Source organism: Aegilops tauschii, chromosome 2 (assembly GCF_002575655.3).
Source record: "Aegilops tauschii subsp. strangulata cultivar AL8/78 chromosome 2, Aet v6.0, whole genome shotgun sequence".
Classification (NCBI taxonomy): domain Eukaryota; kingdom Viridiplantae; phylum Streptophyta; class Magnoliopsida; order Poales; family Poaceae; genus Aegilops; species Aegilops tauschii.
The window spans coordinates 304,205,018-304,223,132 of record NC_053036.3 but is presented as its reverse complement, the minus strand read 5'-3'; positions in this window follow the sequence as shown (position 1 = coordinate 304,223,132).

The following is an 18,115-nucleotide window of genomic DNA, read 5'->3' as shown; positions in this document are numbered from 1 at the left end:
ACATCTTTCTTATTTTGCATATCACACAAATCAACGAAGCTATTTAGATGAGCAGCGGCATCTTCACTAGGAAGGCGGGCGAATTAATCTTTCATGACATGATTCAACAAAGCAGCATTGATTTCATAAGATTCAGTATCGGTAAGAGGAGCAATCGGAGTGCTAAGGAAATCATTATTGTTGGTGTTGATAAAGTCACACTATTTGGTATTATCTTGAGCCATCGTGACAAACAAGCAATCCAACACACGAGCAAACAAGAAGCAAGAAAAAGAGGCGAACGAAAAAGAGAGGGCGAATAAAACGGCAAGGGTGAAGTGGGGGAGAGGAAAACGAGAGGCAAATGGCAAATAATGTAATGCGGGAGATAAGGGTTTGTGATGGGTACTTGGTATGTTGACTTTTGCGTAGACTCCCCGGCAACGGCGCCAGAAATCCTTTTTGCTACCTCTTGAGCACTGCGTTGGTTTTCCCTTGAAGAGGAAAGGGTGATGCAGCAAAGTAGCGTAAGTATTTCCCTCAGTTTTTGAGAACCAACGTATCAATCCAGTAGGAGGCTACGCGCGAGTCCCTCGCACCTACACAAACAAATAAATCCTCGCAACCAACGCGATAAGGGGTTGTCAATCCCTACACGGTCACTTCCGAGAGTGAGATCTGATAGATATGATAAGATAATATTTTTGGTATTTTTGTGATAAAGATGCAAAGTAAAGTAAAAGCAAAATAAAAAACGGCGCCAGAAATAGCTAAGTGTTGGAAGATTAATATGATGGAAAATAGACCCGGGGGCCATAGGTTTCACTAGTGGCTTCTCTCAAGAGCATAAGTATTTTACGATGGGTCAACAAATTACTGTTGAGCAATTGACAGAATTGAGCATAGTTATGAGAATATCTAGGTATGATCATGTATGTAGGCATCACGTCCGAGACAAGTAGACCGACTCCTGCCTGCATCTACTACTATTACTCCACACATCGACCGCTATCTAGCATGCATCTAGAGTATTAAGTTCATAAGAACAGAGTAACGCTTTAAGCAAGATGACATGATGTAGAGGGATAAATTCATGCAATATGATAAAAAAAACCATCTTGTTATCCTCGATGGCAACAATACAATACGTGCCTTGCTGCCCCTACTGTCACTGGGAAAGGACACCGCAAGATTGAACCCAAAGCTAAGCACTTCTCCCATTGCAAGAAAGATCAATCTAGTAGGCCAAACCAAATTGATAATTCAAAGAGATTTGCAAAGATAACCAATCATACATAAAAGAATTCAGAAGATTCAAATATTGTTCATAGATAAACTTGATCATAAACCCACAATTCATCGGTCTCAACAAACACACCGCAAAAGAAGATTACATCGAATAGATCTCCACAAGAGAGGGGGAGAACATTGTATTGAGATCCAAAAAGAGAGAAGAAGCCATCTAGCTAATAACTATGGACCTGAAGGTCTGAGGTAAACTACTCACACCTCATCGGAGAGGCTATGGTGTTGATGTAGAAGCCCTTCATGATCGATGCCCCCTCCAACGGAGCTCCGGAACTGGCCCCAAGATGGGATCTCACGGGTACAGATGGTTGCGGCGGTGGAATTAGGTTTTTGGCTCCATCTCTGATCGTTCGGGGGTACGTAGGTATATATAGGAGAAGGAGTACGTCGGTGGAGCAACGTGGGGCCCACGAGGGTGGAGGGGGCGCCTGGGGGGGTAGGCACGCCCCCTACCTCGTGGCTTCCTGTTTGATTTCTTGACATAGGGTCCAAGTCCTCTGGATCATGTTCGTTCCGAAAATCACGTTCCCGAAGGTTTCATTCCGTTTGGACTCTGTTTGATATTCTTTTTTGCGAAACTCTGAAATAGGCAAAAACACCAATTCTGGGCTGGGCCTCGGGTTAATAGGTTAGTCCCAAAAATAATATAAAAGTGAATAATAAAGCCCAATAATGTCCAAAACAGAAGATAATATAGCATGGAGCAATCAAAAATTATAGATACGTTGGAGACGTATCAGCCACCGTATTTCATGAAAAAAACGTTTCCCCCTGACTGCTGGGACCCACCAGCTACATCTTCGCATGCAAGGAAGTGCCTGACAGTCGGGACCCACCCGGTCGAAGCGTACATAGTGTTGTCATTCTGGTCGCGAACGTGTACGTACATACGATCGGTCTGTCTACAGGCTGCAGCAATGAACCGTGGCCGTGCAAGGAAGGGAACGTGTCGTAGTAGAGGCGTGCATGTAGCATGTACATGTACGTACAACGGCCAGGGTGTAAGAAGTAAATACGGCCACGTACGTACATATGGGCGGGGTCTCGAACGCCTACTCGCGCATACGTACGGCCAGGGCTCATGTACATGGCTGTGGCTGGGTGAGAATGGAGAAACTGCATCGTCGTCCCGTTCATGGGGAGGCAACGGAATGCGTCGTGTTCATCGGGAGGCAACGGAACACGTGCTATTCATCGGGAGCCAACCGGCTTGGACGGAACATGCGATGGAAACGAGGCCTGGCGTACCGCAAAATGGAGGAAACGGCCTTGTGTTTGACCGACCATGGTGGAAACGGGATCCTGTTCATCGGGAGGGGTCTGGCGTACCGCAAAACGGAGGAAACGGACCTCCTACAATCGAAACTGGGTCCTGTTGATCGGGAGGGGTGTGGTCTACCGCAAAACGGAGGAAACGGACTTGTGTTGGAGCGCTACGGTCGAAACGGGGGTCCTGTTCATCGGGAGGGGTGTGGCATACCGCAAAACGGGACTCCACGGGATATTGTTCATCTCCGCCGTCGACTGCCTCCACGGGCTACTGTTCATCCACCGTCGACCTCCTCCTGCCTCCACCTGCGACTGTTCATCCACGGGCTCCTGTTCATCCAGCCTCCACCGCGCGCTCCTCCACCGGCTATTGTTCAACCAGCCCTCTCCACGAGGTCCTGTTCAACCACCCCTCCACGGGCTACTGTTCAACCAGCCCTCCACCAGCTACTGTTCAACCAGCCCTCCATGGGGTCTTGTTCATCTAGCCCTCCACGGGGTCCTCTTCATCCAGCCCTCCACGGGGTCCTGTTCATCCACCGGCTCGATCGATCGGCGTACTGTTCATCCATTGGCAACGGCCTCTACTACCACGGGTTCCTGTTCATCCAACCCCCACCGGGAACTGTTCATCCAAACCCCCTCAACAACACTCACTGTTCATCCAGGGAAGGAGGCAGCAGTGTTTGATCGGCTTTAGTTAGCAGTAGTAGCGAAGGAATCACACTCGAGTTCAGTTAACAGCAAGGGATCGATCGATCGCTCGGGTTCAATAACGCGTAGCCTGCAGTGTAATCGCTCGGGTTCAGTTAGAGCCCAACGCCTCGCTCGGGTTCAGTTAGAGCCCGACGCCTCGCACACACGCGTGTACGTACGAGAAAAATGCGCATCGCTCGGCCCCCGACCACCCACCGTAACCGAGAACTCCCCGAAATTTTCCTCGCCCTCGCTTCTACCATGGTTTTTTCCGTCATGCACGGCCCAAAGAATGTCATGCAGCTGCGTCTCCGGCCCGCCCAGGATGAAAAGCCCATTTTCTGTCATGATTTTTTGTCATAGAAGTAGGACCCCACCACATCTATGATGATACCGGGTTTTGTCACAATTATCGTCATAGAAGTGTCATAAGTATGACAGGAAAAAAATTCGTTCGGCCCAAAATGTCACGGATGTGTCTTTTTTTTGTAGTGCATTAGGGTTTTGGTTGATGTGTGTCTTAAGGTGTTATTTTAGTACGAACTCTAGGGATGTTTGTGACACTTATACGAATAGCCCAATAGATCGATCAAAAAGGATAACTTTGAGGTGGTTTCGTACCCTACAATAATCTCTTTGTTTGTTCTCGCTATTAGTGACTTTGGAGTGACTCTTTGTTGCACGTTGAGGGATTGTTATATGATCTAATTATGTTATCATTGTTGAGAGAACTTGCACTAGTGAAAGTATGAACCCTAGGCCTTGTTTCCAAGCATTGCAATACCGTTTTTGCTCACTTTTGTTACTAGTTACCTTGCTGTTTTTATATTTTCATATTACAAAAGCTTAGATCTACTATCCATATTGCACTTGTATCACCATCTCTTCGCCGAACTAGTGCACCTATACAATTTACCATTGTATCGGGTGTGTTGGGGACACAAGAGACTCTTTGTTATTTGGTTGCAGGGTTGTTTGAGAGAGGCCATCTTCATCCTACGCCTCCCATGGATTGATAAACCTTAGGTCATCCACTTGAGGGAAATTTGCTACTGTCCTACAAAACTCTGCGCTTGGAGGCCCAACACGAGTCTACAATAAGAAGGTTGCATAGTAGACATCAAGCTCTTTTCTGGTGCCGTTGCCGGGGAGGCTAGGTAAGCGGCACTCACACCCCGTCAACTAAGCTCTTTTCTGGCGCCGTTGCCGGGGAGGTTAGTGCTTGAAGGTATATCATTAGATCTTGCAATCGAATCTTTTAGTTTCTTGTTTTATCACTAGTTTAGTCTATAAAATAAAACTACAAAAAATGGAATTGAGGTTGCTTCATAAGCTTCATCTTTTTAATGTCTTTTGTGAAAATGATGGAAAGGAAAATTGTGCTCAAGTGCTAGAAGAAGTTAATAAATTGTTTGGCACTAAATATTTGAATGATGAGCATGATTGCAATGTTGTTAGTATGAATTCTTTGAATATCCATGATGCTAATGATATGCAAAGCCACAAGCTTGGGGATGCTATGTTTGATGAAGATGATATTTTTAGTTCCCCAAGTTTTGATGAGAAAATTTATTATGATGAAAGCATGCCTCCTCTTTATGATGATTATGGTGATGACTTGTATGCTATAAAGAATAATGATAACCATGAAACTTGTCATCATGATTTTAATTTTCAATTGGATTATGCCTCACATGATAGTTATTTGTTGAGTTTGCCCCCATTACTATAAATGAGAAGAATTTTGCTTATGTGGAGAGTAGTAAAATTTCTATGCTTGTGGATCATGAAAATAATGCTTTATGTGATAGTTATATTGTTGAATTCATTCATGATGCCACTAAAAATTATTATGAGAGAGGAACATGTGCTCTTACATACTACAATAATATCAAGTTTCCTCTCTATGTATTGAAAATCTTGAAGTTATGCTTGTTTTACCTTCCTATGCAAGTTGATTCTTGTTCCCATAAGTTGTTTCCTCACAAAATCCCTATGCATAGGAAGTGGGTTAGACTTAAATGTACTAGTCATATGCTTCATGCTGCTCCCATTATGTTTCAATTCTTATCTTTTATGTGAGCATCATTGAAATTATCATGCCTAGCTAGAAAGATATTAAAGAAAAACGCTTGTTGGGAGACAACCCAATATTTATACCTACTGTTTTTGTGTGTTAACATGATTATTCTACTGTAGTAATCATGTTTTATAGCTTTTTCTTTCAATAAAGTGCCAAGTAAGACCTTTGGGATGGCTTACGGTGATAGTTGATTTGGTCTTGCTGAAAAACAGAAACTTTTGTGCTCAAGAAAATAATTCTCATTTTAAACAGAAGTGTGATAAAATAATTATTCTTTTTGCATAAGATTAATAAACAAATTTCTCAGGTTGTCCTAATTTTTCAGAATTTTTGGAGTTACAGAAGTATGATTTCAATTCAGATCTTTACAGAATGTTCTGTTTTTGACATATTCTGTTTTCGATGCATAGTTTGCTTGTTTTCTAGTTTGTGAGTCCCGTAGCGTGCACGTATTGTAGAAATTGTATAAATGATAGGGTACAGTAGGCATCATGTGAGAAAAATTATGAATCTTGTCTTGACAGTACAAAAGTGAATGATTTGTTTTATTATACTAACGGAGCTTACGAGTTTTCTATTGAGTTTTGTGTTGTGAAGTTTTCAAGTTTTGGGTGAAGTTTCGACGGAGCATGGAATAAGGAGTGGCAAGAGGCTAAGCTTGGGGATGCCCAATGCGCCCCAAGGTAATATTCAAGGACAACCAAGAGCCTAAGCTTGGGGATGCCCCGGATGGCATCCCCTCTTTCGTATTCGTCCATCGGTAACTTTACTTGGAGCTATATTTTTATTCACCACATGATATGTGTTTTGCTTGGAGCGTCATTTTATTTTATTAGGATTTGCTTACTGTTACTTACAATAATATTTTGCATCTTTTAGTTCAATAAAAAGGTCAAGTGTAGTCTTTACCATGCTTATTTTGCAAGTTTATACGTTGTTGTTTTAAAAACAGTAAGTTTGTTGTTATGTTTTGAATATTGGTGAATAGTAATAACATGATAAAATCTTGAAATTTTTACACAATGAGTAACAACAAATTATCTATAGTGTGGTAATGTTTCAGAATTTTTGGAGTTAGGGAAGTATGATTCCTCTTGCATTCTTTACAGACTATTCTGTTTAGATAGATTGTTGTTACGTTTGCATTGTTTGCTTGTTTAATGATTCTATTTTAGGATAGGACTCTTAAATATGCAGAGGCATTTAGTATGCAATGTTAAATTATAATTTTAGTGATTTTGTACAATAGAGAATGATAAGGTTTTGCGTTGATTTATACTAACTTATCTCACGAGTTCTTGTTGAGTTTTGTGTGGATGAAGTTTTAAGAATTAGGGAAACCGTGATATGAGAGGAATTAAGGAGACACACAGCTCAACCTTGGGGATACCCAAGGCATCCCTAATTAATATTTCAAGAAGTCTCAAGCATCTAAGCTTGGGGATGCCCCGGTAGGCATCCCACCTTTCTTCTTCAACAACTATCGATCAGTTTTTGGTTAAGCCTAAGTTTTTGCTTCTTCACATGATATGTGCTATTCTTGTAATGTCATTTTATTTTGTTTTGCTTGTTGTTTGAATAAAATATTAAGATCTGAAATACTTAAATGCGAGAGAGTCCTCACATAGCTAAATAATTATTCGACTACTCATTGATCTTCGCTTATATCTTTTGGAGTAGTTTGTCATTTGCTCTAGTGCTTCACTTATATCTCTTTAGAGCATGGTGGTAGTTTTGTTTTGAAGAAATTGTTGAACTCTCATGCTTCACTTATATTATTTTGAGAGTCTCTAAACATCATGGTAATTTGCTTGGGTTATGAATTTATTCCTATTATGATGGGCATCCAAGAGGGATATAAAAAAACTTTCATATAAAGTGCATTGAATACTATGAGAAGTTTGATTCCTTATGATTGTTTTGAGATATGAAGATGGTGATATTAGAGTCATGCTAGTGAGTACTTGTAAATTTGAGAAATACTTGTGTTAAGGTTTGTGAGTCCCGTAGCGTGCACGTATGGTGAACCGTTATGTAACGAAGTTGGAGCATGAGATATTTTTTGATTGTGTTCCTTATGAGTGGCGGTCGAGGACGAGCGATGGTCTTTTCCTACCAATCTACCCCCCTAGGAGCATGCGCGTAGTACTTTGTTTTGATGACTAATAGATTTTAGCAATAATTATGTGAGTTCTTTATGACAAATGTTGAGTCCATGGATTATACGCACTCTCACCCTTCCACCATTGCTAGCCTCTCTAGTACCGCGCAACTTTCGCCAATACCATACACCCACCATATACCTTCCTCAAAACAGCCACCATACCTACCTATTATGGCATTCCCATAGCCATTCCGAGATAAATTTCCATGCAACTTTCCACTGTTCCGTTTATTATGACGCGTCCCATCATTGTCATATTGCTTTGCATGATCATGTTATTGACATCGTATTTGTGGCAAAGCCACCGTTGATAATTCTTTCATACATGTCACTCTTGATTCATTGCACATCACGGTACACCGCCGGAGGCATTCATATAGAGTCATATTTTGTTCTAAGTATCGAGTTATAATTCTTGAGTTGTAAAGTAAATAGAAGTGTGATGACCTTCATTATTAGAGCATTGTCCCATGTGAGGAAAAAAAGAGGGAAGGCCAAATAAAAAAAGAGAAGGCCCAAAAAAAAGAGGAAAGGTGTCGGCGTGAGCGACACCTGTGGGATCACGTGGATCCCTTCCACGGTTCGGCAGGGAAGAGGGGTGGTGCAAAGAGCGGATCTAATGATCAACACGATGGATTTTTACACAGGTTCGGGCCGCTCAGAAGCGTAAGACCCTAGTCCTGCTTGGTTGTGTATTCTGTGTTCTTGAGCTTCGGCTCGCTGCTCGCATGCAAGCTGGGCCGAGAGGTTCAAAAGTCTGAATCCTCCTCCAGTACGCCATGGGCCTCCTTTTATATGTCCAAGGGGCTGCCACAGTGGCATACAGGAGGTGTAAAGTTGCTACAATGCCTATGTTTATCACCGGCGTCTTAGGACAAATGCATTAAATGCGCCGCTTACGTGCCCTCTAGCTTTATCAGGGACGGGAATAGAGCCCGTCTCGTCCGTCGCCGCCCCGCCCCGTCTTGACACGCGTCCACGCCGACAAGGCATGCAGTGCCAAGTTGGCTGGCCAACTGCTACGCTGGAGAGGCGGCAGGGTCTTCGTGAAGATCTGCATGCCACCACGCAGGTGCTTGCCAGGCCGGCGGGCCGGCCACTGCGCTGGAGCGGTGACGGGGTGGCGGAGCCTTGCCGCGATCTTGTCGATGCCCCCGGCAAGGATCTTGCTGGGGCCTCGCAGACGTCCCCGGCAAGGATCTTGCTGGAGCCTCGTCTTCTGGCCTTCACAAAGATTTGCACGCCACTACGCACGCCCCTGGGTCTTGGACTTAACGTTGTCAATGGTGTCAGAGCTCTCAACCACAAGGGTGGTGCTCTTGTTAGTGTTCTGTAAGTCATCCCGACAAGGATCTTGCCGGGATCTTGCAAGCCGTCCCAGCAAGGATCTTGCCGGGGGTCCAGCTCATCCTCTGTCTTCTAGTCTCTGGTTCGGCTACTTCTTGTTTGTCTTGTATCTTGTTCTCGGTCGACCCTATTCAGGCCTCGCCACGGGTGTGGCTACGACTACCCGTGCACAAGTATGGGGTGCTAAAGAGCCCAAACTTTAGTACACCGATAGGAACCCCCGGGCCTGGGCCATACACGGGTGCGAGGCGTCGTTGGGCCAGGCCCAAATAGTGCGCGGGCACGCGTGGCAGGGGGATAACTGCTATAATCTTCTCGTCTACTGCGCTTCCCCACGATCTGTATTGAGTGCACGTCGTGGTGGTCATGCGTGGAATGGTTGCAACATGCCTGTGCCTGCGCCAATGCCTTCACATCAAACAGTAAAGAGGCAGCCCCGCGCCTTCCCCATAAAAAGAGGGATCCGCAGGGGCGCTGCTCATTTACCCCTTTCACCCATTCCAATCTAGGAAACCGCCGTGCCTTTCTTCTTCCTCGAGCACAATCTAGAGCTCCCTCCTTCGCTCATCGCCACCGTGCCCCCACCACTTTCGGTCCCCCTGCCCTCCGTCGGCTGCTATGGCGACCAAGAACAAAAACAAGGGAGCGCTCAAGGGGAGCGAGGAGGTGGAGGATGAGCTGGTGACAAGGTGGAGGGAGCACGTCGTCTTCGCTCCTGGGCTCGACGCGCGCGTGCTCAAGGATCGGTTCCAGTCCATGTGGGGGAGGGAAACGACAGGGCATCCCACCACCCGCGTCATCCCCAGACCCAACGGCGCACCAGGTCCAGATCGATATCCCTTCTTTGTCGATTATCTTTACTGCGGGCTCTGCCCTCCGTTCTCGGATTTCTTCATCGACATCATGTATACCTTTGACCTCCATCTTTTGGATTTCACGCCAAACACCGTGGCGTGTATGGCTATCTTTGCCCACCTCTGCGAGAATTTCATCGGGGTGACTCCCAATACGGCGCTCTTCAGCCACTATTTCCTCCCCCGCATCCAGCCAGGAGGGGCGCTGTCCGGTTGCCTCACCTGGATCCCGAGGGCTTGTTGCAAGGAGACATACCCAAACGAGACCCAGAAGGAGAAATGGGACGAGTGGCGGCATAGGTGGTGCTGGATTGTGGAGAAGGATCCGCATCCATTTTGCACCCCCTGGGAAGCGCAGGTGGTCCGTCGCAGCAACTAGGGTAGCCTCGACCCTGAGGACAAGAAGCTCATAGTTGCCATCACCAGAATCCACCGCCTCAAGTCTGTCGGGCTCACCTTGGAGATGATTGGGGCCGATTTCCTCCGCCGCCGCATTGCCCCTCTGCATAACGAAGGGAGGCCGGCGTGGGATTTCCGGAACGCGGCTAACATCATGAAGTTGCGCCCTGGCCTGAATCAGAACTTCACAGTGATGCAGCATGCGTCCCTCTGCTCGATGTTGTTCCAGCTCAAGGTCGACAAGCCCCGCAAGGCCGGCAAGGCCAAAAAGGTCGGCAAGGCTGAGGAGGCCGGCAAGATTGAGGAGGTCGGCAAGCCGTTCAAGTTGCCGGCGGCCGTGGTCCCCATGTGCAACAATTCCGCCCGGACCTCTATCATCGTCATGATGCCGGTGTTCGATGCCCACGGCCTCAACCAAACCTGGGTCGAGCCGGACGCGGCGCGGGTGCAGGAGTTCTTCGACAGTTTGTCGGAGCGGCCTGCTTGTGAGGAAAAACAGCTCGTCCGCGACACCACCGATGAAGAGGTGGCGTACATCACCAACATGGCGGAAGAGGTGGCTCTTTCCGCAGCGGCCGGCACCGCTGGCTTCCAGGAAAGCGAGGCCAGGGCCGAAGAGGACTTTGCCGAGCAGGTGGAGTCCACCAGGGAGCGCAGCGGTGCCGCCATCGGGGGCCCTTCTGCCGAAGAAGCGGCCGAGGAGGCGACCGACGACACGGACGAAGAGGAGCCGCCTGAGGAGCCCCCAGTCTAGGGGAGGAGGAAGCGCGTCCTTCGGTGGTCTGGCTCCAACGAGCCAGTGCAGCGAGCCTCCTCGCCCAAACAGGTCCCCGTCAAGGGGGCGACCGGCAAGGCCGCGCAGCGGCAAGAGGCCCCGGCGCAGACTGTGCGCCATATGAGGCGCATAGCCGCGGCGGCCAAAGAAGCAGCCGCCGCCGCCTCCGCTACGGCCAAGCGACCCAGTTCTCCGTCTCAACCCCTCCGAATGGACACCATACTAGAGGCCGACTACGACCTCTCTGGCATGAGCCCAAACAGGAGGGGGGCTGCTACCTCTTGAGCATGCGTTCGTTTTCCCTTGAAGAGGAAAGGGTGATGCAGCAAAGTAGCTTAAGTATTTCCCTCAGTTTTGAGAACCAAGTTATCAATCCAGTAGGAGACAACGCGCAAGTCACCTAGTACTTGCACAAACAATCAAGAACCTTGCAACCAACGCGATAAAGGCGTTGTCAATCCCTTCATGGTCACTCGCAAAAGTGAGATCTAATAAAGATAATAAAGTAAATATTTTTGGTATTTTTGTTGTATAGATTGGAAAGTAAAGATTGCAAAATAGTAAACGAGATGCGACATAAATAAGAGATGCAATATAATAAGAAAGAGACCAGGGGGCCATAGGTTTCACTCGTGGCTTCTCTCAAGATAACATGTTACGATGGGTGAACAAATTACTACCGAGCAATTGATAGAAAAGCGCATAGTTATGGAGATATCTAAGGCAATGATCATGAATATAGGCATCACGTCCATGTCAACTAGACCGAAACGATTCTGCATCTACTACTATTACTCCACACATCGACCGCTATCCAGCATGCATCTAGAGTATTAAGTTCATAAGAACAGAGTAACGCATTAAGCAAGATGACATGATGTAGAGGGATAAACTCAAGCAATATGATATAAACCCCATCTTTTTATCCTCGATGGCAACAATACAATATGTGCCTTGCTGCCCCTACTGTCACTGGGAAAGGACATCGCAAGATTGAACCCAAAGCTAAGCACTTCTCCCATTGCAAGAAAGATCAATCTAGCAGGCCAAACTAAACCGATAATTCGAAGAGACTTGCAAAGATATCAAATCATGCATATAAGAATTCAGAGAAGAACCAAATAATATACATAGATAATCAAGTTCATAAATCCATAATTCATCGGATCTCGGCAAACACACCGCAAAAGAGTATTACATCGAATAGATCTCCAAGAACATCGAGGAGAACTTTGTATTGAGAATCAAAGAGAGAGAAGAAGCCATCTAGCTAATAACTATGGACCCAAAGGTCTGTGGTAAACTACTCACGCTTCATCAAAGAGGCTACGGTGTTGATGTAGAAGCCCTCCGTGATCGATTCCCCCTCCGGCAGATCGCCGAAAAAGGCCCCAAGATGGGATCTCACGGGTACAGAAGGTTGCGGCGGTGGAAAAGTGGTTTCGTGGCTCCCCCTGGTGTTTCTAGGGTATAAGAGTATATATAGGCGAAAGAAGTACGTCGGTGGAGCTACGAGGGGTCCACGAGGGTGGGGGCGCGCCCTCCTGCCTCGTGGCCACCTCGTGGCATTCCAGACTTCAACTCCAAGTCTTCTGGATTGCTTTCAGTCCAAGAAAGATCATCGCGAAGGTTTCATTCCGTTCGGACTCCGTTTGGTATTCCTTTTCTGCGAAACACTAAAATAGGCAAAAAAACACAAACTGGCACTGGGCCTCCGGTTAATAGGTTAGTCCCAAAAATAATATAAAAGAGCATATTAAAGCCCATTAAACATCCAAAACAGATAATATAATAGCATGGAACAATAAAAAATTATAGATAAGTTGGAGATATATCAAGCATCCCCAAGCTTAATTCCTGCTCGTCCTCGAGTAGGTAAATGATAAAAACATAATTTAACACAATGGAATGGTGGAAAGTTGCATGGCAATGTATCTCGGAATGGCTATGGAAATGCCATAATAGGTAGGTATGGTGGCTTTTTTGAGGAAGATAATGGTGGGTGTATGGTACCGACGAAAGTTGCGCGGTACTAGAGAGGCTAGCAATGGTGGAAGGGTGAGAATGCGTATAATCCATGGACTCAACATTAGTCATAAAGAACTCACATACTTATTGAAAAAATCTATTAGTTATCGAAATGAAGTACTACGCGCATGCTCCTAGGGGGATACATTGGTAGGAAAATACCATCGCTCGTCCCCGACCGCCACTCATAAGGAAGACAATCAAAAAATAAATCATGCTCTGACTTCATCACATAACGGTTCACCACACGTGCATGCTACGGGAATCACAAACTTTAACACAAGTATCTCTCAAATTCACAACTACTCAACTAGCATGACTCTAATATCACCATCTTCATATCTCAAAACAATCATAAGGAATCAAACTTCTCATAGTATTCAACGCACTTTATATTGAAGTTTTTATTATACCCATCTTGGATGCCCACCATATTAGGACTAATTTTATAACCAAAGCAAATTACCATGATGTTCTAAAAGACTCTCAAAATAATATAAGTGAAGCATGAGAGATCAATAATTTCAATAAAATAAAACCACCACCGTGCTCTAAAAAGATATAAGTGAAGCACTAGAGCAAAATTGTATAGCTCAAAAGATATAAGTGAAGCACATAGAGTATTCTAATAAATTCCGATTCATGCGTGTCTCTTCCAAAAGGTGTGTACAGAAAGGATGATTGTGGTAAACTAAAAAGCAAAGACTCAAATCACACAAGATGCTCCAAGCAAAACACATATCATGTGGTGAATAAAAATATAGCCTCAAGTAAAGTTACCGATAGACGAAGACGAAAGAGGGGATGCCTTCCGGGGCATCCCCAAGCTTAGGCTTTTGGTTGTCCTTGAATTTTACCTTGGGGTGCCTTGGGCATCCCCAAGCTTAGGCTCTTGCCACTCCTTATTCTAAAATCCATCAAATCTTTACCCAAAAACTTGAAAACTTCACAACACAAAACTCAACAGAAAATCTCATGAGCTCCGTTAGTATAAGAAAATAAACCACCACCTTAAGGTACTGTAATGAACTCATTCTTTATTTATATTGGTGTTAAACCCACTGTATTACAACTTCTCTATGGTTCATACCCCCCGATACTAGTCATAGATTCATCAAAATAAGCAAACAACACACGAAAAACAGAATCTGTGAGAAATAGAACAGTATGTAGCAATCTGATTTGTTCGAATACTTCTGGAACTCCAAAAATTCTAAAAAACTAGGACAGCCTGGATAATTTGTATATTAATCTGCTGAAAAAAGAATTAGCATTTTATCACGTTCTGGTGAATTTTAAAAATTATTTTCGTGAGCACAAAGTTTCTGTCTTTTTCAGCAAGATCAAACAACTATCAACCAGGAAGATCCTATTGGTTCTACTTGGCACAAACTCTAATTAAAACAAAAAACCACATCAACAGAGGCTAGATGAATTATTTATTACTAAACAGGAACAAAAAGCAAAGAACAAAAATAAAATTGGGTTGCCTCCCAACAAGCGCTATCGTTTAACGCCCCTAGCTAGGCATTTAGATTTCAATGATGCTCACATGAAAGATAATAATTGAAACACAAAGAGAACATCATAGAACATGTGACCAAAAAGTTTAAGTCTAACATGGTTCCTATGCATAGGCATTATATAAGCAAAGAAATTATGAAAACAAGCAAAAACTAACATATGCAAGGAAGAAGAAAGAAACAATAGCAATCTCAACGTAACGAGAGGTAATTTAGTAACATGAAAATTTCTACAACCATATTTTCCTCTCTCATAATAATTACATGAATCAAATTCAACAATATAGCTATCACATAAAATTTTCTCTTCATGATCCACATGCATGCAAAGTTGACACTCTTCAAAAATAGTGGGATTATCATAAAATAAAGTCATGACCTCTCCAAGCCCACTTTCATCAAAAATTTCATAAGATTGAACACTCTCCAAATATGTGGGATTATTTTTATCTAAAGTCGACACTCTTCCGAACCCACTTTCAATACTATTGCAAAAATTATTATCAATAGCACATTCATCATGAGGCATAAATAAATTGTCAAGATCATAAGAATCATTATCACCCCAATCATGATCATTACAACAAGTAGTGGACATAGCAAAACTAGCATCCCCAAGCTTAGGGTTTTGCATATCATTAACACAATTTACATTAATAGAATTTATAATAATATCATTGCAATCATGCTTTTCATTCAAGGAGCTATCGTGAATCACTTCATAAGTTTCTTCTTTCAACACTTCATCACAATTTTCAGATTCACGAATTTCAAGCAAAACCTCATAAAGATAATCTAGTGCACAAAACTCACTAGCAATTGGTTCATCATAATTGGATCTTTTAAAAAGATTAGAAAGAGGATGAAGATTCATAACAATAGATTTTTAGCAAGCGAAGATGCAAGCAAATAGAAGGCACATGGCAACACAAGCAAACGAAAAGACGAACGGAAGAAGGTCGAAGAAAAGGGCAAAGGCTTTCGAAAATCATTTTAGAAGTGGGGGAGAGGAAAACGAGAGGCGAATGGCAAACAATGTAATGCGAGGGAGAAGAGTTTATGATGGGTACTTGGCATGTCTTGACTTGGCGTAGATATCCTCGGCAACGGCGCCAGAAATCCTTCTTGCTACCTCTTGAGCATGCGTTGGTTTTCCCTTGAAGAGGAAAGGGTGATGCAGCAAAGTAGCATAAGTATTTCCCTTAGTTTTGAGAACCAAGGTATAAATCCAGTAGGAGACAACGCGCAAGTCACCTAGTACCTACACAAACAATCAAGAACCTTGCAACCAACGCGATAAAGGGGTTGTCAATCCCTCCATGGTCACTCGCAAAAGTGAGATCTAATAAAGATAATAAAGTAAATATTTTTGGTATTTTTGTTGTATAGATTGGAAAGTAAAGATTGCAAAATAGTAAACGAGATGCGATGTAAATAAGAGATGCAATATAATAAGAAAGAGAACTGCGGGCCATAGGTTTCACTAGTGGCTTCTCTCAAGATAGCATGTATTACGGTGGGTGAACAAATTACTGCCGAGCAATTGATAGAAAAGCGCATAGTTATGAAGATATCTAAGGAAAAGATCATGAATATTGGCATCACGTTCGTGTCAAGTAGACCGAAACGATTCTGCATCTACTACTATTACTCCACACATCGACCGCTATCCAGCATGCATCTAGAGTATTAAGTTCATAAGAACAGAGTAACGCATTAAGCAAGATGACATGATGTAGAGGGATAAACTCAAGAAATATGATATAAACCCCATATTTTTATCCTCGGTGGCAACAATACAATACGTGCCTTGCTGCCCCTACTGTCACTAGGAAAGGACAACGCAAGATTGAACCCAAAGCTAAGCACTTCTCCCATTGCAAGAAAGGTCAATCTAGTAGGCCAAACTAAACCGATAATTCGAAGAGACTTGCAAAAATATCAAATCCTACATATAAGAATTCAGGGAAGAACCAAATAATATTCATAGATAATCAAGTTCATAAATCCACAATCCATCGGATCTCGGCAAACACACCGCAAAAGAGTATTACATCGAATAGATCTCCAAGAACATCGAGGAGAACTTTGTATTGAGAATCAAAGAGAGAGAAGAAGCCATCTAGATAATAACTATGGACCCGAAGGTCTGTGGTAAAATACTCGTGCTTCATCGGAGAGGCTATGGTGTTGATGTAGAATCCCTCCGTGATCGATTCCCCCTCCGGCAGATCGCCAGAAAAGGTCCCAAGATGGGATCTCACGGGTACAGAAGGTTGCGGCGGTGGAAAAGTGGTTTCATGGCTCCCCCTGATGTTTCTAGCGTATAAGAGTATATATAGGCGAAAGAAGTATGTTGGTGGAGCTACGAGGGGCCCAAGAGGGTGCGGGCGCGCCTACCCCCGTAGGCGCGCCCTCCTGCCTCGTGGCCGCCTCATGGCGTTCCAGACTTCAACTCCAAGTCTTCTGGATTGCTTTCTGTCCAAGAAAGATCATCCCGAAGGTTTCATTCCGTTTGGACTCTATTTGGTATTCCTTTTCAGCGAAACACTAAAATAGGCAAAAAAAAATAGAAACTGGTACTGGGCCTCCAGTTAATAGGTTAGTCCCAAAAATAATATAAAAGAGCATATTAAAGCCCTAGCACAGAGGATGGCGAAGAGGGCCAAGACCTCGACGGGCGACGAGCCCCCGACAAGCACCTCGAGCACGCCGGAGGTGAACACAATCAGCCCGGGCCCAAGCCCACGATGCAGCCCCCGACTCAGCCCCCAGCGTGAGTCCACTACCCACTTTCCATTGGCGAGTGCTGGGGCGTGTCTTTTCACCATCAGTCTTGCCGGGTTCGCAGGGGAAGAGTGGCAACAGGAGGGGCCGTCAAGGGCCGCCCCCATCACGCCTCCTCCATCAACCACCACACCACCCAAGGACGGGTCCCCGGCCAGGGCTTCTACCGGCGAGCCCACGCTGCCAGGGGAGAAATCTCCAGCAAGGACCTCCCTCGACGAGCCCACACGTGCGGAGGAGGAGCCGGCAAGCACATGTGCTGGCAGCCCCCCCCCCCCCGGGCAGCAACCGTTGGCGGGGAGGAAACCACTCCTCCCCAACTTGTCGTAGGTAAGCCGCCTTCCTCCTGGCCTTGATCTGTTTTCCAGTGCAATCTTTTTCTTTTTGCTTTAAACTTCGATCCTGGTTTCATCTTCTTCCCCTCCCTGGTTTTCAAACCTCTCCTCGGCGGGTCAGATGGATGTCGATGGCACCATCGAGGAGATTGCCAAGGATGCTACCAATCTGGCCGACAAGGTTGCCGCTGACGAGGCCGCCAAGGGGGCACATGAGGAGGTCGCCAGGAAATCTGCCGGGGAGGCCACCGAGGGGACTGGGGACCGTACTGATGGCATCCCTGCCTCAGGAGAGCCTGGCGTTGCATCGGTTCCGGAGCCCTCGGCTGGTGGGGCGACGGTGGCCGATGACCAACCGTCCACCTCCGAAGCCCCCAACTCGGGCAGATACCTGAAAATCAGCGAGGATCTGTTCGTCACCATCCCGAGGACGGCAAGCACCGGAGCACCTACCGAGGGGGAGGTTTCTTATGAAGAGGTCATCGTTGCCGCCGGGTGATACGTCTCCAACGTATCTATAATTTTTGATTGTTCCATGCTATTATATTATCTGTTTTGGATGTTAATG